Below are 22,324 nucleotides of genomic sequence, written 5' to 3'. Positions count from 1 at the left end.
GCCCTCTACCGACAGCCACATTCATAGACGTCTTGTATATTTCTTTCGTAATCTGCTTTCATCCATCCTTTCTACATGTGTATGTACTTTCTGCATACTTTCAACTGTGCACTAATAACAATAATTTCAAATACGCATCAATTCAAAGCCCTGAACGATTATTGAAAACATTTCGGTACCACCAGAATATTTAATAAGCACATACTTTAAATACTTGCAAATATTGATGGATGCCTACGTTCGCATAACGCTGTCGTATTTTAATGCGTATCATAGAATTCCGCATACCTATCTACTGGAGATTATTTTCATGAGACATGACTAGTAAACTGTAGACTAGTAGAACTTGTTTGTGAATACCGGCGACGACACTTCTTGTATAAAAAGTTAATTAATAATACGTGTTAAAATTAGCCCATTGAAATTAGGTACTCATGTAGACAATTTCAGTTAAAAATATACCTGGTATTTATCTATACTTTATTGAGTCCCTAACAACCTTTAAGGTATAGAAATTTATAGATTTTATTATTTTGTTATCAGCTTACTCGCGTAACTGTTTGACGAGCAACTCGACTAGTTTCAAGCTATCTTAGAGGCTCACATGACGAGGCGATTGGCACCCTGCTACTCCTCGTCAAACAGTTACGTGAGTAAGTCGATAACATAATAATTAATTTAGTATGTTTCACGAAAGTTAAAATAAAATTTATAGACTTGTGCAAAATTAGCGTTCTCTGAAGAATAACCACACACCGCTATACTGTTCGATTACTCGTAGAGCAAAGATCTTAGATATATTGCTGATTAATTTTAATTTCAACACCGCACCGTGTTCCCCTGATTTATCGGCAGTATTACAGAGTCAGAGTAATTGAAGCATTACTTTGAGGTAGGCAGGTTTACTAAGCAACTTAATCAGTGCCGGCAGTTTGTTATTATGGTTAATGACTCGTTCTAATTCTCTCGGCACCCGGGTGGGCCGTACTTAGTTCTGCGGGGTCCCGTGGCCTCGCGCTCCTACTGCATCCATAATGAAAGTTTTATGTACTAGTATCTCAACTTCCTTAATGTTATGGTCGACCAAAGATGAGATATTCAGTCGAATTGCTTGCATTATAAAATAATAAAGTTATGTGTGGGACGTGTGAACAATTGTGTGTTGCTTAACTGTCGGTGTGGGTGAATTATTGTGACCTTTAAATGTCGTTTGTTGAACCTCAAGTACTGTAATGTCATTCCAAGTTCAGCTTTACATGTGCCTCGTGTGTTAATACAACGATAATATGATTAATATGTACTTATAATTGAAAATGTTTTGACTTCGCTAATCCATTATGATGAATCGTTGTTGTTAGTCTTCAGAAATATGTGCGAGTATTTTTATTTAGATCATTATTGCTCAAACAAATATTGTTGCTGTTACATAAATTCGAGTAAAAATAACAAATTACATACAAGTTTAAAAATGTTCTTTTTTGGGTGTTTCAATGATTGCGTGGTATAAAATGTCCAATTCATCTTTATTTACAAAGCAATAAACCCGCACATATTTTTATGTGTTCACATAATCTGTACCATAATTCGGTACCATGTGTTATACGAGCCACGTTATCTCTGAATGAATGTTGTATCATTCCAAATGAATTACACCAACTGTTAACATGATACAGACTGCAAAGGTTTTGTTAATTTTATTTTCGACGCCATTCAATTCGCCCGCCCTTGTTTTATTCAAATTTGATAGCAAAACATATTTCATGCCAAAACTGAGCTTTCTAGGTCAAGTGATATTAGCCAGATGATGGTGCTGCTCCGTTCTCCGGCGGAATGGTCGACGTTAACTGGATTTCTGGATGATGAACTTTGAATTAACAAAAGAATGTGATGTTGTTTGACATGTTAATTTATTTTTCGGCTTAGGCAACGTTTGTCGTTTACATCGATTCGTAAGCGACGAGGAACCGCAGGATCTTCGCAAAAAAACCGTTTATTCCAGCGTTTTAAGCAATTGATTGAATCCGGATCGGATAAACACTCGGTGATAGGTTAAAATGGAGATTTTCTTCTTCTAATCTCCCTGCTTGCAAATTGGAAGTTGGATATAAAGACGTATTTATAAAAAAAAACCCTGTAAAGTTCCTTTTACGTCGATCCATAAGAAAATTTTCTACAACACAAATATTTACCAATTTCACGTTACTTTGTCACTTTTAAAAGTGCTTTATAAAATAACGGTGTCGTGAAAATGTCTTTGATAATCCTGTATATTCAGCTAACTTTGTGTATGAAATTTTACGCGGAGATTTTGTAACTAGCAAACACAGTAACAAAATATTTCTTCTCCGTAGCTGGTTATACTATAGCTACAAATCTATGAAACATGTTGAATGTTTGTCATCAGTTTCAATCCGGTTGAAATCTAAGAAAATAAGCGGTTACATTTGAAAGCGAGTCAAACTGCCTTCCCTTTATCCGGCTACCTAATGGTACGTAAAATTTGTAACCGTTTCGAGTACTACGGCTACGACCGCGGTGCTACGAGCGTAGTACTTTCGTAGACCGTAGCGCTACGTTGAGTGGGGTTACTCGTTACGCGGAATGTAAGCTACGTATAATAAAATCGGTCGTTTGTAGCAGTTTGGTAGATGTAACTAGAAATGTTACGAATATTGACGGAGTTCCCGGAAGGTGATGCGGGAAATGTGGAATATTTGATGAGGTTCTTTTTAACTGAAGTTTGCCACTTATACGAATTTCAACCAAAAGTATTAGTCCAGTCATTTGGTAGTTTTACCTGGAATGTTTTCCGGGAGTTTTGAAAATTGGTGATTTTATAGATTTGGGTATGCTCTTTTCGAATTTCAACTTTGCCACCTCGACAACCGCCGCTCGCGCCGCCATATTGAAAAAATGGCGCCTAAAAACGGTTTTTTATTAATATCTCCGTTCCGACGCATTTTACGAAAAAATATTTATCTACAAAATTAAACTAGAAAAAATTTCCTACAATTTATGTATTGATAACTTTTTCATAAAATCAATAGTTTTTGGCGTACGAGCGCCCCAAAGTATTATTCATCTGCACCACCACGTGTACAAACAATGTGTGTAGGTTCGGTAGGTTCCTGTTTCTGATGTTATATGTGTTATGTTATATGTTCCATCATGTCCTCCGGGCGGTCTTCGCAGTTATGACACCCGGGCGTTTCCTAATCAAAAACAGGTTCCTACCGAAACTCCTGTGTCCGGTAAGCACCTGCGTCAGGCGGTAGGTGAGGACGCCATGGCGCCTCTCTAGCCACTCCTCAGACAGGGGACTTACCTCTGCAATGACAGCGAGCCCAGCCCTCGGTTGCGACAGTCGTTGCTGCACAACACACATTGTTTGTACACGTGGTGGTGCAGATGAATAATACTTTGCGGCGCTCGTACGCCAAAAACTATTGATTGTATGAAAAAGTTATCAATACATAAATTGTAGAATTTTTTTCTAGTTTAATTTTGTAGATAAATATTTTTTCGTAAAATGCGTCGGAACGGAGATATTAATAAAAAACCGTTTCTAGGCGCCATTTTTTCAATATGGCGGCGCGAGCGGCGGTTGTACGAGGTGGCAAAGTTGAAATTCGAAAAGAGCATACCCAAATCTATAAATTCACCAATTTTCAATACTCCCGGAAAACATTCAAGGTAACCCCTTTTTATCTACCAAATGACTGGACTATATGATTACTTTAAGAGCTTCGTTCTTTAAAATATCGATCACGCTGTGTATGTAAACAGTTTCACATACTTTAATAGGAGCAATAACAGCGATCTTCGTTGAATTTAATTAACTTAGACATGCATAGTTGTACTTGGACATAGACAATATTCGTGGAAGTAATAAAGTAAATATTAATTGTGTATGAAAGTATTGAATTGTTTAGTCTTTTAATGAATTCAGAATTCGTATGATTGTCAGAAAGATGTGGAAGGGAGACCTTTGCTCTCGCCTCCCAGGTGTCATAAAATTGAATATAAATCCGTACTCTACGACCATTCCAGGGACATTCCGCGCATTATAAATAAAGGCAGAATTAATATTATTCCTTCCTTTACTCGTTCTGGGCAATAAATTATAATATTACGAGTTGTAATTAACGCCAAGTGTTTGGCTTTTATATAGTTTCTTATACTAATAAAAGTGGGCGGCAATTTAGTGTTTTATTAGGCACTCGGTTATAATAGGTCACAAAGTGTTACCGTTAAGAGTAATAATATTAGATTTTAATTGAAATAAACCTTGGGTTTGGGTTCAGTCAATATGAAAGCGGTGCCTTTTCCGAATGAAATGCTTCATTTAATTTCCAAATAGGTTTGTTTATATAGTAAATTAATAATGGTTTTCATGTTATGATAACTTTTTAGTTTAATAATAACGTTGTTGTAGCAAAGAAGATTAAATTAGCATTTTTATGCTAGAAGTCGGCTAGGTAGCTTAATTGTCGTTAGGCTAAAATAAGACAACAAGTAAAACTAAACACAAAAAATACTAACCAGGTGAATGACCTGGACATTTATTCTTGAAACCAATCTCAATGTCAATCCAATAAAATGCCAATAATAATTCATTGTCAAATCTATACAACCCCAATCGTAACTGTTGAAATAGCATTTAGAGTACGAAATATAAGGCAAACTCACAATACGGATGCAATTGGCGGAACTCAAGAGAGTTGGAACACTCTTGTACCTGATCCGGAGCTAGCGGGTTTCCGGGGCACCGGCTTCGGAAGTAGGAACGAGGTGGTTTTTAGTCAGTAAGAATCTGACTTTCCTCCCCACAACAAAAATTTCACAATATCAATTTTTTCTCTCTTTTTATTAACGTTCATAATTTGATTATTTCTACAAAGCTTTAAAACTGCAGAATTGAGCATCAATGTTGATTGATCGGAATTTAATTCAACAGTAAGTCCCCTGCCCCTGCTTCGTTCACTATCTTCAAAATTGATATCAACCCTTCCTACCATATTACTAAAACAGCAAAATACAAATCCAATACCATGTCCACTACACCGTTCAAACTCAAGCGATTACCTATCCTATTTCAATTTAGCCCTAAAGTACTTAGTACACTGCCATCAGATTTCCGCACCGTTTCGGTATTTGTCAGTGGAGCGCGCTATCACATCGAATCTCATTTGGATTTCAAAGTTTGCATGGCTACGCATCTCTACTTTAATCCCAGCGGGCTGACTCTGGAACCTGTTCGTAATTAAGCCGCCCTGATGTCATGAACTCCGCTTAGATACGCACGATTCAATAATAATTTAGAGTTCCACTGATTTTGCGTATTAAAAATAAAAGTGGTTTGTACATATATCATGAGTGTTATATGAGTACGAGAACGTTATAGTAGTATTGGTGATAAGCATAAAGTAGCTGACACTACTAATTGGAACTACGCAACATATGTTTTTATAATAAATATTGATATCGATTTATACACATAAGCGGTGACGTTGCGCACCCTACTGATGCTGGTTGTACAACATCGCCGCGTCTGCGCACTGCTCATGATGAAGAGTCCCCCTGTGACTCGAAACTAGTAGAGCTTTTCTCCATTAAAGTACGTGAGTAAACCGTGAACCGTGTTTTTTAAATTTATGCATTCTGTGCAAGTATCTGGCTAGATAGGCCATCTTCTGGACTTTTGAACTTTAGGTAAATGGTATTTCCGAATCTTGATTGTGTGGTTATCCAAATCGCTTCTACTCTCTAGGTGAAGATTTTTGGAATTCTGACTGATTTTATAACCAAGACTAGAAGCAAATTTTGTTTGTTCCTTACTGCTTCTAAAGTATTTAATAAGTATAAGTACAGTAAATCATAATTATGTTTACGCTTTGATCTGTTTGTAATACTATATAGAGAGGCGTCTGTTTTATTTGAAACATAATTATTTCCTCAACATCTATTCGTAAACAAGCTTTATTAATAGCTGTTTTAAGAAATTAGCTGTGTTGCTCAATTATAAAATTACGAGGAAACCGAAATCTTCGAGATATTTAATTTTCCTTATACTGAGAGCAATTATAATCCCTTTCTTGATATTTACCTGTTAGATACGGAGGCATACGAATGCATTGTTTTCTTTGTCTTCAAACGGAATATTTGGGATAGGAGGAAAAACGTGACGTTCGCGAAAACACAGAATGTGTAGCGGCTGTAACGTTTTAGTGACGTTGTAAAGAAAAGGTTCGTTTACGCTTAGTTTTACTCCGGTGGTTATGCTAAGATGTTTTCTTTTCACAGAAATATATGTATGTTTTATGTGCACGTAAACATGTGTGTATTCAAACGTAGTCGTAATGGTGAGTTTATGTTAGCAGACGCAACACGAGAAATCAATATCGTATCTCAATGCAAGTCATGTTCTGTAATACACAACAGGCGGTTAAAAAGTATGGAAGAACAGTTATTAAATTCACTAGCTATATCTACGTTTTACATACTGTTTTCTACATCAAATTCTATTCGAAAAATGCATTAAAATTCATAATAGTACATGTTTTCATTGTTACAGTCACAATAAAGATTTCACTAACAAAACTTTGCATTTCTCTTCAGTCGTCGAGAGAATTCCGACTGCATAGTTTTTTGTTCCAACAAAATAATGTGTTCATAACAAGAGTTTTGACATTGTTATGGAAAATGACACGGAAACGGGAATTACGGGCTTGTTTCACCCTCCTGCAGACGACAAACGAGTTTTCGACTTTTAACATTTCTTACAAACTGCGCCCTTACATAAATTACAATTTAAACATTCGCGACATTAAAAATAACTTTTAATTATGTCTGACTTTTTGGCTTTCATCTTAGTTACATAGCAATTACGACCGCGGAACTTTATCTCGTTACGGGATCACTAAATAGGGTCCACATGGTATCATGTTTGAGGTTCTTTATCGTAATTACTTTTGGTGTGTGTTTGCATTAGTTAGCAGAATAAACGGCCGATATAATCGGGCACCCGAGCAGGATTAGATGTCCGTCGTCTGCATAATAAATTAGAATCAATACCCCATCTCTATCAGACTCATTCCCTTGTTTATTATACGGCTTTAGTTATCTACTCTGTGAAATATATTTGGTCTTTAATCAGAGCCGTGTCTTTCTCCCGCCTATTGTTTTCTCAAGTACATTAATAGAAAGGGATTCGAAGTGGGATTTGATAGAGCAGTCGAGAGGTTATAAGTGAGGATAGTCGGTGCTTCAGAAGACAGGTATTGGATGTTATTCCTAGCCATTTTCAGCGGGTTGTTATGGTTGAGTAATCATTGTCTTAGTGAAATGTTTCGAGAACATTAACGCTGCTGTCTGTAGGTAAGTGTGTAATAAATATTCTCAATCTCCCTCACTCATGTGCGAGTAACGTCTCTATACGTACGTATATCGAACAAAGCGAGACAATGTAAAAATACGATCTCTTGGAAAAGTTTATTTTAACCTGCTTACGTTTCGTCGTGTTTCTCCCCTGGGACGGAGAGGGGAAGGTTTTTTACGGGAAGGTTTCCGTGGATTTTATTTCAAATGCCCTGATTACTTACCATGGTGCTTTCCTATGAATACATTTCAATATCTTTACACAACTCCTTGCTTAAGGGTTTTGTTCGCGTGTATTGTAACTCGATTCACAATAGCGAATTGATTTTGAACTTTTTCAATGGTCATCCGAATGTATCCTATTGTTATGTTCTTTTTGTAATAAAAACTTTTTGGTTTAGATTAGAATGGCTATATATGTGGTATATGTTTCCAATTTCCTATGAATTTATTGCTACACAACTGCTGAACGAGTGTGTACTCGTTCGTTGGTTCGTTGCCTTACTCAAGTGTTCAAGAGTGTAATAAAAGCACAATTGGGCTTTTCCAATTAAAATTTTTTAGTAATAGCATGGAGTCTAGATTTTGCCTGATGTTTGACAATATATTTGTCCAATATTGACTTGAGAATATAGTGGTCGTGGTGGCCTGGAGGTTTAACACGTTTAGTTCTCATGTATGAGCGTGCGGGTTCGACATCTACCAATGGCAAGTACCAATGTGACTTTTTCCGAGTTATATGTACTATCTAAGATTATTTCTCTATGTGAGAAGAGATATATGGTTCGCAGTAGCCACTTATAGGCTGTTGATGTGACTGAAGAATATTAGTTAATAATTGGAGAATAAAACGCATGTCATTATGTATTTATTTACATGAATACAGATTTAATATCGTTTAGGTCTAGTTAGATAATTATGTTTTTCATAACTAATTAAAACAACTGAAAATGTTAAACCAGTAATTTAATTTCCACGCCTACTAATTGGATTTTTACTAATTAGCGACGCTCTCCACATTGATAAGAATTATGATTACAACGAATTTAATATTAGCCAAATTATTAAATGGCGACTAAAAATTTCTGAGATTTTATTTTCGCAGACTAGCGATTTGCAAATTAATGAGCCACAAAGTAGCTCTGATTAGATTTTTATTAAACGTTGAATGGCATTTTCTCTGAAAATATCACTCTAGAGAATAAAACAAATGCATTGGTAAAGCTAGAACTACGAAATATTTTAAGCCCCAATAAAAATATAGAAAATTGTTAGTTAATACTTCAAATAATCTTTGTCTTGTCTGCGTTTTTCGAAGCAATATTGTTAAATTTTAACACTTTTCACAAAACCATTTGCATGTTCTTCTAACGATAGATTGATTAAAATTCAATATATTCTGCACGTGCAACTACGTGACAAGATAACAAAAGTTCATACCATAACAGTTTGCCCGGAGCAACTAACACTTACTTAAACACTCGCCAGTTAGTATTGCACTGAAGATTTTGTATTGCAATTAAATAAATAGTAGTCATACATAATGACTATGGACATTATAGCGTAGTATGTATTTTTGAAGACATTTAAATGAAGTAAGGAGGTCATGTCGTTTCGTTTTGAATGTATTACTTACTCGGTCTAGAAATGACTTGGATTCCGAAATTTCGAATTATGTTTTAAAAAGGGATTTTTTACGTGTCAAAGACTAGCTGCTGAAAAGTAAATGTTTAATAATGAACCCTTCGAAAATAAAAGTTTAAATAAAGAATTTTTTTTTATTAATCGAGAATTGAACGTCAATGAAATTATATTCCATACAAAGCCCAAACTGAAATATTAAAGCGTTGTCAGTTGTCATTGACTCACACCGCCCGCGCCGCCGGCGACGTTTGTTCGTTCAAAGTAAAAACAAATCAACAAAAAGCGCTGAAATCGTTTCTCAATGCCTGATGACGTATGAAATGGGGCTTACCGAGCAAAAGACAGTTTTCCTTTCATTCCAAATGCGTTTGCATCTGTATACAGATGAGGGTTATTGTTCCAAGCCGGTGATGCGGGCGGGCCCGGCTCGGTTTAAACCCTGACAGTGATAAATGTTTCATTTATTCCCCCAGTATGCACACTGCCCTATACCAAATCTGCCGCTTGAGTTTTATTGTTTAATTATTTGTTATCCACTCGAGTTTTTCCTCTCATTTGATTTATGAAACGTATAGGGCATGTACCCTCAAAATTACTTCCATATGTTCAATCAAATTACATTTTCATATTTTTTCCTACGCATAAAGTTAATATTATCTGGCCGAAAAAAAAAAACACTTTCAGCCATTCCGTAAATCTAATTTGTACATAAGTTACGCAAAATATATTTTAATGTAATAAAAGTTTCCGAAAAACTAATCCATTACTTTTTCATTTCAGGTAAGAGTGCGTATGTAGCGTTAACATGTCGACAAAAGGTTGGTATTATATCAGTAAAAAGCAAAAATTCTCGAGACCTATATCAAACAGAAAGGTACAAACTGTCTGAGGTGCTATATCATATTTTATCGTAAAAATGTAATTGCAAAATAGAGGCTCTGGTTGTAAATTATGTGCGAACAGCTGGAATAATGTACGCAGCAATACGAGTGGCCACCGGGGACAAGTTGAGACACGACCCCTCCTCACGGTTTATATATCGCTCATTTTAACTGTACCTACATTATTCTGACAACTTCGCCGTTTTAATTACATTATAATCGTGAGCGCGTGTAAACTAATATTAGCCAACAAACGACAACCTTGGTTTACTATCAAATATTAGAATTAACTAAATTTAGTATTCATTATGTTGGTCCCAATTTAGCGTAAAATAAATTTATTTACTCAAGTTCGGCGATTAAATTACATTATATTAAAGTCTAGAAAATTATAGGAAATTGGATTATGTCTGAAACCTTGTTGGTGAGGGCGAAAAAAGTAATGTTCTAAAAGTAGGCGCGTAATCTTCATTAAGGCGGTGGTTTTCTAAGTAACAAATCTCTGAATACGTCTTGTTTGGAGCAGGTTTAATCAGAATGAAGTGGCGATCTCAGCACGTCACGTTGGAACATAATGGTTTTTTCATTTTACTTTTTATTTAAAAGAGGGAAGGTTTTCGACTCACAATGCAATAACCTGTAATATACCGTCACTGGTTCGGTTTATCGTCATGATGGGAATAAATAACTCGTAACTATACAAAAGGATTAGCCGGCGTCATAAATAGGAATTAATAAGGCTTAATTATATAGCCTTTTTACGTCTATTACGTAAGGCGTGGTTAGTATTTTGAACACGTATGCGGAATGCGTGCTCGCTGGCCACGCAACAAATGAAGCTTACTAGTTTAGATCAAACTTCTGAGTGTAGACTGATTATGTGTTTTTTTTTTTGGTTATTTCGAAAGAACCATAGAATAATAACTGTTTTGAGATTTGAAAATGGGTATAATTATTTATCAGCAAAATAATTATATATGTTACACGAATACAAAAATATGTCTAATACCAGTAGATAAATATATCGGCGGTTCGATTATGTGAAACATCGTATTTGTCAGTCACCTTTCCATTGTTAAACGCATCAGTCATAGCCAAAATCATGACATACAAACAGTTCATATTACGGAAAACTATCAATAACTTTCAAAATTCATTGCGAATTTGGTATCCTCTTACGAGAGCGTATTGTGTTTCATGTATAAATATGCGGGCTTCGGAAGAAGGAGGCAGGAGGTGAGCTTTCAACGAAACTCAGCTCCGAACATGACTAAGAAATTCAATTCTTATATCCCACACATTCTCACGTATGTATTGAGGGATCGCTCTAAGTGTAGAATACATTCATCGTATAGTGTTTCTCTGTGAAGCATTCTTCCAATACCCGTTAAAGCTGCATCTTACCTTACACATTTTTAGTCTTTCTTCTGCAAATTCTAAGCACACTCCACGATACTCGTTCCGCAAAATAAACAAGGGCTGTTATGCTTTATAAAATATGTACATATTAATGCTTTGTTTTCCCCGTTATAACCTTTTGTAACAAAGTAAATGAGCCATAAGCTATCAAATGGACGTCTAGATCCTGAGAGAAAATTAGCCGTAAGGTATAAATGGTGATTCGGTGTTTTTGTGTTTTTCGGGCTATGAAACACAATAGTAATAAAAATATAGTTTGTATTATGATAGAATAATATTTATTTCATTTCCATTCGTTAGAAAAGGTTTCTTTTTGTCTCAATCAGATACCTACGTACTTACTCTTTTTATTATTATACGAAATGTATTTCAGTAAAGTTTTTGAACCTAATTTCTTGAAATGTCCATCTTCAAATGATTATATATTTGTTGAAATCGCAATCGTAGAAAATATTTCGAGCAAAAATCGTATTATCAGTCATGTAAACTGTGGTAAAACTACAAAATATGAAACGAAAAATGTTGTCCAATTTAATAATTTTGTGGAAAACGTGCAGCAAGTCTGTGTAGTTGTTTTAAACATTTTGAAGCTAGAAAAGAATTTACTATACAATAACCGTCGTGTATCGCGTCACATATTTGGTGTAAATTAAGCGACGGCTGCGGCCTTATCGCACAGAATAGAGATGAGTGTCCCCTACACTGGGATTTGTTTGAATAAAACTTTATATATGACACGCTCTTGAAGCTCAACCTATTTCACTGTGAAAATTGCTTTTTTCACAGCGTCACAGAAAACTTCTAAGAAAGGATAACATAGTAGGGTAATATTAAATGGTTCTTTGCGAGAACGCTCAACTTGTGTATAATGTGTTTCCAGGTGTAATTTTTGTGAAAAATAGGTGCCTATTAAAGTAAGTTCACGTTGTTAAAAAAGTACATTACTCATAATTTAAAGGAGAAGTTATTTTCACTTTAATAACGCCGTAAAAGAGATATTGTTGTTTATTCCTTTGTCTACAGAATGCTTTTGGACATAGCAATTAATTACGTTTAATGCTTCTAAGATTGTCAATTTACCTTACAATACGAACCTACGTGGAAAATTTGGGGTGTGTTAATTTACGACAAATTAACGATCTTAAAGGCTTTGTAGAATAACAGCTCATAAAATATCAGGTTGTCACCAACAGTGGAATAATGAAGTTGTAACTCGGTGTGAGTACGCCAGTGCGTGTTTGTTACCCCGGAACTAATCAGATCATTATCAGACCCTTGCCACATTAATCATCTCGTAAGCCGAGTCATAAACGTTCGTGGAGCGGTCAACCCGAGACCGCCGTTACGAAATTCTTCTGCGGCCTGTTGGCACAGATTGTAAGTGGTTTAACTACGGCGAAACTTTGCGGTCAACCCTTATATTTTACGCGCGTTCCCTAGCACTAATATAGCATCGAAAAGTGTTTACAACACTTGAACTAGGGCCGTTTGTTTGGATTTATCTACCACACTGTTTACGATTTAAACAAGTACCTACCGTATATTTATTTTAACCTTTTACATGTCAAAATATAGTAAAGTCAATAGAACAAAGACGCGTGGATGCTCCAAGAGAATGTTTGTTTGTGCATAAGCGTTTCATATACGGCAAAGATATGTAATAAGAATTTGCTAACATCAATAGCACATATTATATTACATTGATATAATATCTAAGGAGAATTCGAGGAAAAAGTGCCTCTGATAAAATAAATGATGCATACCTTAGCGAATCGGTTGGGTTTTCTTTTAGTCATAAATTAGACCTTTACAAAGATCTGGCTTGGGAAGGTAATTTCGATTTTGTTCGACATTACCTTAGTTTGGTACACAAGAGAATCGATTAGGTAATGTTACGAGTGTTATTTAAAGAACGAAGATTAATGTGGTACATTTGTTTTTATTTTATTCGTCGTCAGCACGGCGGGTGGCGCGGTTCTCGGTAGTATCTGATAAAATGTTTGCTGCCAACTTAAGTACTTAATAGACACATTATTTTATGTTATCGAAGATAGTAAAATCATTTTATTGCATTATTTTTCTGTAACATAGCAAGCAGGAAAGTACGGAAGGTATTTCTATTTATTACATTTGCTTTTATTAGTGAGTGAATTTAGTTTACATCGGGTTAGTAAAAAAGAAATTACTCAACATATTTTTCTATTAAAATTAAAATATTTTCAAAGTTGTCTGATACTAAAATATTTCTAAAATTTCATAGTTTCCAACTTGAAATTTTATCGAATAACTCGTGTGTTTATTTAATAAAATCTGTTCATATTTTAAGGTATTATCAAAACAATTGTATGAATTCATAACTTTTACTATCGAGAATAAACCACATGAATTCTCATTGAGTAGTTGTGATTGTTTTTAGTTTGTTTTATCCCAAAAGAGTTTATCTTTACTTAATTATATACCAATCTTTCATTAATTATATAGCATAATGTCAATGTGCATTATAATAACAATAACAGGAGATGCAAGGTAATGATCCTCTAATTTAGTGCGGGTTATGGTATGTAGTTAGCAATTGGAAACCGACAGGGGCCCAGAATTCTGTGGGCAGCCAACACTATTATTGGAATGTCCACCGCAACCAGGAATGTTGGCATTCGTACCAAACAGTTGTACATCTGTATATCTATCGATGCTAAACAGGTGCCAGCAGATCAACCTACCTCTCTCTGTCAAATACATATTTATCTTTATATATTTTGATCTATAGTCGATAATTGAATGAAAAACATTGATAATTTATAGAAGGTTGATCTGCTGGCGACTGTACTCTCAAATTCGAACTTGAATAGATTTGGTCTTTACTTGCATATAAATACAACTCATTTTTCTTTAACGTAGATAGCTGTATAATATAATTACATTTTTGGTTCCATTAAAAAAAGGACCTGCTTTAAAAATCCTTTACATTTAGACATCAGTTTTTCTTTTGCTTAGCATTACTAATAGGTATTGAAAAGATTTCTTTTAGAAGCTATAAATGCATTTAGATTTCTGACACTTATTTTTCTCTCAAGAAAAAGCATCTGTGCTTCAACACAAATCATTGGAACGTTCACGTATAATATTGAGATAAATTCATTTTGAACAAAACTGATTCTTATAACTTTTTATTTAAAGCTTCTTTTCAATAATTTATCTTCTTCTTTCACTGTAACAATACATTTAAGTTAAATATAAATCTTGAGACCCGAAGGTTCAGCGTCTCTGCCATGATCCAGGGATAACAAAAGATTTTTTAAATTAGGTGAACTCGAGTTGTTTAGAATATTTTATAAATGTCCGTTTTTAATATTTTTTTATTATTCCAATTAAAGATTTATAAGTGATAGAAGATGAGAGATATTTTAAGTCATATCCATTTCTTTATATATCTTATCATCACGTCTATGATTTCCTGCATTTTAGTTGAAGCTGTACCTACTTTTAGAGAATATCCACTTTACAACAGTTATCAGTTTTTATTTACTGTATAGGCATGTAATTAAATATCGAATTACAAAGGCATTACTGTTATTGTTTGATACTTAATACATAGTTGATTCAAAATGGAATCAGCGTCTTATTACACACGAGGTGGACAGAAGACATGATTAAGGTCGCAGGGAGCCGCTGGATGCAGGTCGCTTACAAATAGCCTATCTGGAAGTTATTGGGGGAGGCCTATGTTCAGCAATGGACGTCTTATGGCTGATATGATGATGATGATGATTACTATGAGAGATTTGGGACAGCAATGAATATGAACAATTAAAAGCTTACACATCCAAACGATTTAAATGTTCTAAGAATTTAGATAGAACCATCTTTCACGTGTCTATATATTCGTCCGAGTAATTCCAACTCTTCACGATACAAACATATCCTTCTGGACCTTACGATCTCCCTTTTGCATGCATAATACGTAAACTCAGTGAATTTCTTCCTCAGCGAATATAAAGTTACGACACTAGACCGAGTTACACCGCCTTAAAGTCTGATTGAACGTCTTCCAATGGAATATACTTCGCATTTGTTTAGATTATCCTCCAGCAATGACGGTATAAACTTATCGGCTTCCAGAAATTGGTCGTATAAGTAGTTTATTATTTGTTCCCCCAGTATAACAAACTGAAATTGACGTTCTTGATTTGTATTCAAATTTGTTTTTTGCGTTTGTACAGTAAATAAATGCTACTAAACGTTCTAGAAAGATATTTTATTAACATTTATTAAGTCAGACTATCGTATGTAAAAAATAATAAATACAAAAAATATTTCATTCGGTTTTATTGTACGACGACAATAAAGTAAGTATCTGAGATCGATAGCGATCAAACTTTTAAAGCCTGGCGGCGTTATCTCGCCATTCTGACCAAATGGTGGACGTTAGCGGATGTGTGGGACGGGTATAGTCCATAAATCAAAAAGTTGAGAAGCCGGAGACTTCCGCAACATCTCGACCCCGAGTATGGCTACTGTTTGGGAAAGAAAATTGATATTTCCTTTCCCTCATGTGGGTAAGGAAATTCTAAATTTCTTTTAAATAATTTATTTCGAATACAAATTAAAACTTCACGTCTCAAAATTACATGACTATTCTGTTTTCTTTTTCTTCATTATGTTCTTTGTGTTGTTTGTAAACATTTAACTCGGTACTCAATTTTGTCTTGTTAGTTTCGTAACAAAGGATGGCTACCACATGCATCTATTAAATTATAAATCCGCTTTATCCCCCACATCCCGGTCGGCGGCCATGTTTAAGTTGGCTGTATAGCTGTTTGCATCGCCGACCATCGACCGACGACCGATGTGTCGCGATGTGACGCATGGAATTCCACCTCATGTTGGCGCACATGAAAACCGAAGCTTTGCACAACCACCACATGTTGATACGCCTGCCGAGACTCACTGAAATCCTATTACGTTTCACTGGACACGATACGTCCAGAATTTACCGTTTGCCTGAAAACGTTACATTGTTAAATACCAACTCGACATCAGGCAGGTACATCGTACGTATCTGGGGACCCGTAAACTGTACAATATATGGACCAAACCGCGCTCCCAAAAGGATGTCCTGAGGATTAAGAGAGCGGACAGATGTAGTAATTTCAACGAAGGATTTGTGTCCGTTTCTTTGTTTAATAACTTAGACGGAGTTCCGTTACAATATGCATGTTCGTGTTTTGAAATTCAGTTCAGGTAGTAAACAAGAGGAATGTGAGCGTTTATCTGGTAACATTATGTAAACTGGGATGCAACAAATGTCGGTATAAGCGTCTTGGTTCCCGGGTACCGTGTAGCGCCACAGCACCGTAGATCCGGTGGTGTGGCACCTCAAATAAATCTTGCTTTGTCCACGGACATTATGTATGCTAACGTCGGCCATTCCTTTGCTTGTGAGCTGCACGTTGCGGCATCATTGTCTTGCAACTAAGGACTATCTTTAAAGCACAGATTAATACAATGTTGTTGGGCATGCGCGATTTTTTTAATAATGAAGTTGAACGTCTTTGTTGAAGATGTTAGTATTTGTGGATGTCGTAAAACATGACTTTATGTCAAGAGCAATAAAGTTTAGTACAGCTTATAAAAGTCGTATGTGCTGGAATTCGCAAGGAGTTCTGGGATGGCTATACTTATTCTTATCAACCAGAGATCTTATGGGCTTACATACATAAACATTGTGCTTGTTTTCACCGTAAGGTTAATCATTACATTGTTTATTAAACCTTATTCTTCTGCGATTAAAGCTTCTTTTCAGTTATTGTTGCTATAAAATCTGATGAAAAGGCATGGATGGTATTCTTATTGAGTTATGGCTGTCAATATTAATTACTCCTACACAAATTCTCCGTACAGCCAATGTTCGATGTAATAATGCACTCCCCGGAGTAACGATGTTTGGGATCAATGCTCTGTTTCGACGTTTATTGTTGTCGATACTAACCCTGTTACTCTCGAAACATTGCCCAGTTAATTGACGTGAGCAAATAAAATAGATCCTTATGATAGAAGGTTTAAGCGTTATATTCAAATGAAGTTGGTATTGGTATTTTTTTGCACTAGAATGTTTAGAGTTCAATTATTCTATATAACTACATTAACATTTAGTCTCTGAAATAAATTTCCAAAACTGTATTTTATACATTTTTTTTCAAATTATCTGTACTTTACGTTTCCATGAAATCTTTTCAGTCAAATATGAAGTTCTACTAAAATCCGTTTCAACAGAACTAAGTTCGTACTTATCTGCGGCAATTATCTGGATTTGGCATTTGAATCCAGATCCTAAGCATCGATATTCGTTCATTGCTCCCCTAGAATATATCAGTTGAATCTTTGAAGACTAGCTAAAACTACAGTGGTTTAAAATGTATAATATTATATTGAGATTACTCGTAGATGTAAAAATACTAATCCCTTTTTAGAATACAGTTTTTCTTGTCTTTGACAAACTCTCTTAATAAGAATATCTTTCGAGACGCGAGCTCGTCAATATAACTACATGCTATAAAACAAAGTGGTCTCTATTATACTCTGAAGACACCCCTCTAAGCAAGACGTATACTAAAGAATCGCGCCCTAAATATTTTCCGAGGAGTGGTTAATGTGGTAATAGTGCGGACGGGCGCGCGATCCGTCGGTTGGTGCGACATTTATTGGCCCGAAGTCCGACGACCGACGCCGACATTGACGGACGATCGCGCCGAATGCGAAACGAGACTTATTGGCGACAATTTTTCAAAGTCACGCGATGCACGCTTGATACGAGCGGCTTCCTCATTTAACTAGTTCCACAAGTTCGTAGCGAAGTTCGCCTGTCTTATGGTCAAATACTCAAACGTCACTCAATTTTAAGACGCGCTCAAGAATAGTTCTGTCTCTACAAATCCTTTGTAAATGACAGAGATAGCACGATATGTAAGTACAACTTAAAATTGAGTAGCATTTCAGTATTCGGGCGTTAGTCGCACTGTGTAGGCCGATTCATTACGGTCCACGCGGACCTAGCGTTGGATAATATTTCCTCATCTCACAAATTAAATTATCTCCGTCGTTTATGAAGCTTCCACAGAAAGCAATGTTTACCGACTGTTGCCGACTCGTAATCCCTCATTTTCTCACTTTCCTTGAGTCAATGTTATCTGACGTACCCTAACGATTTTCCTTTATTTGTAAAAACTGTAATATGGAATGAAATCGCTTGTTCAATCACGCGTAAAAGAAAATGATGATGGTAATGATTCGGAATGAATTGAATAATCGTTAATCGACCAGAATTCAGTATTGTGGCTTTGTTTGGAGAAAAAATACGATTTGTAGTTGGCCACCTGCTGTGTAGAGAAAATTGTACTTTCGTGAAAATTCTTATACAATCGAATAAATTGTATTTTTTTTTAAGTTCGTTGTAAAAGCGGTGGTATTTCGTAGAAGACGATATCCTTATTAATTAAGGGACGCGTGAAGACGGCATTACGTACACTTGGGGTGTAAGTGCCTCACCACTTATAAATGCGGATGTCACCCCAGACTGCCACAGTAAAAACCCTTACGACACCCTGTAGGAGACCCGGTACGACTATTTTATTACTCGGGGACCCTTTAAAATTCAAGTAGTGTAAGTACAAACAGGCAGATTTCAGAGTAATTGCCTTTAGATTGGTACCATTAATTAACACGTTCCCCAGAGACAAGTTTTAGGATTTACGTTGAGATGAGCCGTAGCTTTACGATGAAATAAATAAAATAATAAATTTTAGGCAGTGTACAAATGTACATACCTAAATAATTTTATCTCAAGCTTATTGTAGTTTAACTTTAACTATCTCAAACACTCGCACATAAAACCAATATGTACGTTTAACCCGACATGTCGTGTCTTAGGTATAACGCAAATCCACGCGAGACAAAGTTTTTTTTTTTTAATGTTGTCTTATATAAGTACGAAAGGCTAACGGTGTATAGTTAATCTATTAATTAAAAGTTTTGATCGAAAAATCGATGAACTAAACTCATATTCTTTTATGAAAAAACAAGCGTGATAACATTATATGTTGCGTAAATACGAATGTAAACAAAGTAAGTTAAAATGGAATATCGGGCCACCGAACGCGCCATTATCCTGTTTCATGGATTACCTTTTACTATCCAGTTTTTGTGGCGAAAACATTATTAGCCTTTCCACGTTCACGTGTTGGTATCAAATAATGCCAATAGTTGTGTAAAAGCTTTATATTGTGCACTTTTATTTATTTAGTTTGTTAGTAAAACCATTGTACGTAATGTACCAGCCATTTCAAATTCATTCATCTAAAATTCTGTTTACTATATGAAGTAATAATTCAAAGGACATTTATTCCAACCGATATGTTCGTGTGAAAGCATTTTCGTAGAAATATCTATTACGAACGGTTGAAACTTATTATGTACTAGATGTTACACGCGTCTTCGTCCGTCAGCCAAAAGGTATCAAGATTTCATGAAACGACAAGATTGGAGTTTTGAAAAATACAATAACACCACAAATAATACAAATGTATTACCTATACATACATACATGTATACTGTATAATAACGAGTAACAAAGGTGTTTTGTGATAATAAGATAGAGTTGTCGTGATTAAAAAGTTGTCAGACATTTTGTACCCTTATTCAAAATTTGTCACAATGCTTTCTAGTCTTGTATAAAATACAAACAGACATACAATGCAATATGCATATTTAAATCTAATATTATAGTATGGTACTAATATTAACTATGAATCTGAATTTCGAGTTAAAGGTAAATTCTAACTGAATTCTTAACAAGGTGCATGTATGTAGTTTCTGGAATTGTCTGGTTTATTTTATAGGAAAGGACATTTTTACGTCTGTTTTTGAAAAATACCGTGACATTCAATTAACAACAATAATTTAATAATTTATGCTATGTGCTATGTTCAAATCGACTTCGTCTATTGTTTACTCTACTCGGCTTAGCTCAGCTCGGCACCACACAACTCCGTTCGGTTCCACACAGCTCCGCTCGGCTCCACTTCACCCAGCTATACAGCTCAGCCCTGTACCACTCGTCTCTTCACAGCTTTAGTGGAAGCACCTACCTATTTACACAGCTCTGCTCTGCTGAACTCCGCTTGGCTCCGCTTCTATGAAAATGCAGCATAACAGACGAAAATTGTCTCTACAGACACTGCTTACATTTTCTGTGAAAAAAAGCAGGCGTGACGGTGTATTATGTTAATATGATGTTGAAAAATGATTACGGAACTGAATACGTATGGCTGAATATGTAGCTCACTAGCTCACTGAATGCAAGGGGACTGACGCGGATATGGAAATGTTAATAAATGTGCGCAGGATGGAATACGGATGCGGTACCATCAGTGTGTTGATAGATCCACGCTTCCTCTGTACTGAGTTTTATATATCTGACTAGAACATCTGTTGCGCATTCATATAAGGATACTGGAATGCTTCTAAACAGAAATATAGGCTTTTTACAATCCTTTGATACGAGTAGCATAGAGGAGCTTTCGGAAATTTCCGTCCATAGACATCCGCCGTATACAAATTCAAATTTTCAAATTTCAAATTCAAATTTATTTATTTGCTCAAATGTGGTACATAATATAGGTGTTACATACAATATAATAAGATCAGCACATTTACCATTATTGGCATGCAATTGGTTAGATAGGTACAAGAATACTCATGCACAGACATTTAATGGTTACTTAAATATTCCTTAGATTTTGTTCCGAAAATAATTGCTGGGCAGACTGAGTTAAGTAACCATTAAATTACTCTGAGTGCGGTGGTTACCTTATTTTTAAGAAAAAGATGGTTAATTTAATGAATGTAACGTTTTTTGAGATTAAACTAAATATTTTGCTTCTTTATGAAACCGCTCTAACCACAATAAGCAACAAATTTTCAAAAGCAATCTAGCACCAAATATTGCTAGAATTTATAAAAAATCAAACACGAAACTACAACGCATCCTGTCACTCCACATAGCATAAATAACAGATGACAGAAAGGGATGGACATATGCAATAAATTGAGAAAGAACTATATAGAGATAACAGGGCAATATGTTTAAAAGTTTACCATAGAGAAGCGATGTTGAGGGAACACAAAAAATATGCACCAATAAAAAAACTTGTTGAAAATATTGCTGAACACGCTGACAACCTATTGCAGTAAAATATGGACGTATTCAGACAGGCCTTTGGGCTGTACTACCGTTGTTTATGTATAAAAGAACCGAACTATATTAAAAATGTGGTTTTAGATGAAAATTCTTATACCAAACTTGATGAAATATGTTCCCTGTTCAGAAATTAAGGTTTTATATGAAACAACTCGGACGATTTATAGAAGTAACCACGTTACCTACTAATTTCATCACTAAATCAGAAAAAAAACTAATGGACGCAAATTCAAATTGTATGAAAAACAAAAATTTTGTACAATCCTAATTATGCCAGTACGACTAATGCTAGGTTATGCTGTAATTGTCAATTGAAAATATTCGAAATAAGCTCGATCGCGATCAGCCATGTCATTGGCTGTGAGAATAATCAACCAATGACGGACAAGAGAATGCGATCGCGTTCACTTTGAAAGTTTCGTATTGACAATTACAGAATAGCCTAGCACCTATTCCCTAGATTTATTCTTCTTTTAAAAGTACCCTACTAAATGTCGATCTATTCTACATCAAGCAACAGCAAGACTTTCGGGTATAACAACATGGTTTGACTACTACAAAGTAATTACATAGGTTCACAGCAGAATCACTAAACTCTCCAAAATAGGGAATTTCGTTACATTACAAGCACAACAAACAAATAGCTGTATTGCACTCATAATGAAATAACAAAGTTTAATTATAAAGCGTTCCACTAAAGACTACTCAAAAACACAAAATCGTGGGTTAAGAACTAGAGTAGCGTAAG

General features: G+C 35.3%; 1 protein-coding gene across 7 annotated transcripts in view; it reads left to right on the top strand.

Moving 5' to 3' along the window:
* LOC118276760 (low-density lipoprotein receptor-like) overlaps positions 1–22,324 on the top strand; it is a 186,582-nt gene that overhangs the window by 46,742 nt on the left and 117,516 nt on the right. The window lies entirely within an intron of this gene.

The sequence above is a fragment of the Spodoptera frugiperda genome, chromosome 15 (genome assembly GCF_023101765.2).
Source record: "Spodoptera frugiperda isolate SF20-4 chromosome 15, AGI-APGP_CSIRO_Sfru_2.0, whole genome shotgun sequence".
NCBI classification, from domain to species: Eukaryota; Metazoa; Arthropoda; class Insecta; order Lepidoptera; family Noctuidae; genus Spodoptera; species Spodoptera frugiperda.
This window is presented reverse-complemented; position numbering and strand designations above follow the sequence as displayed.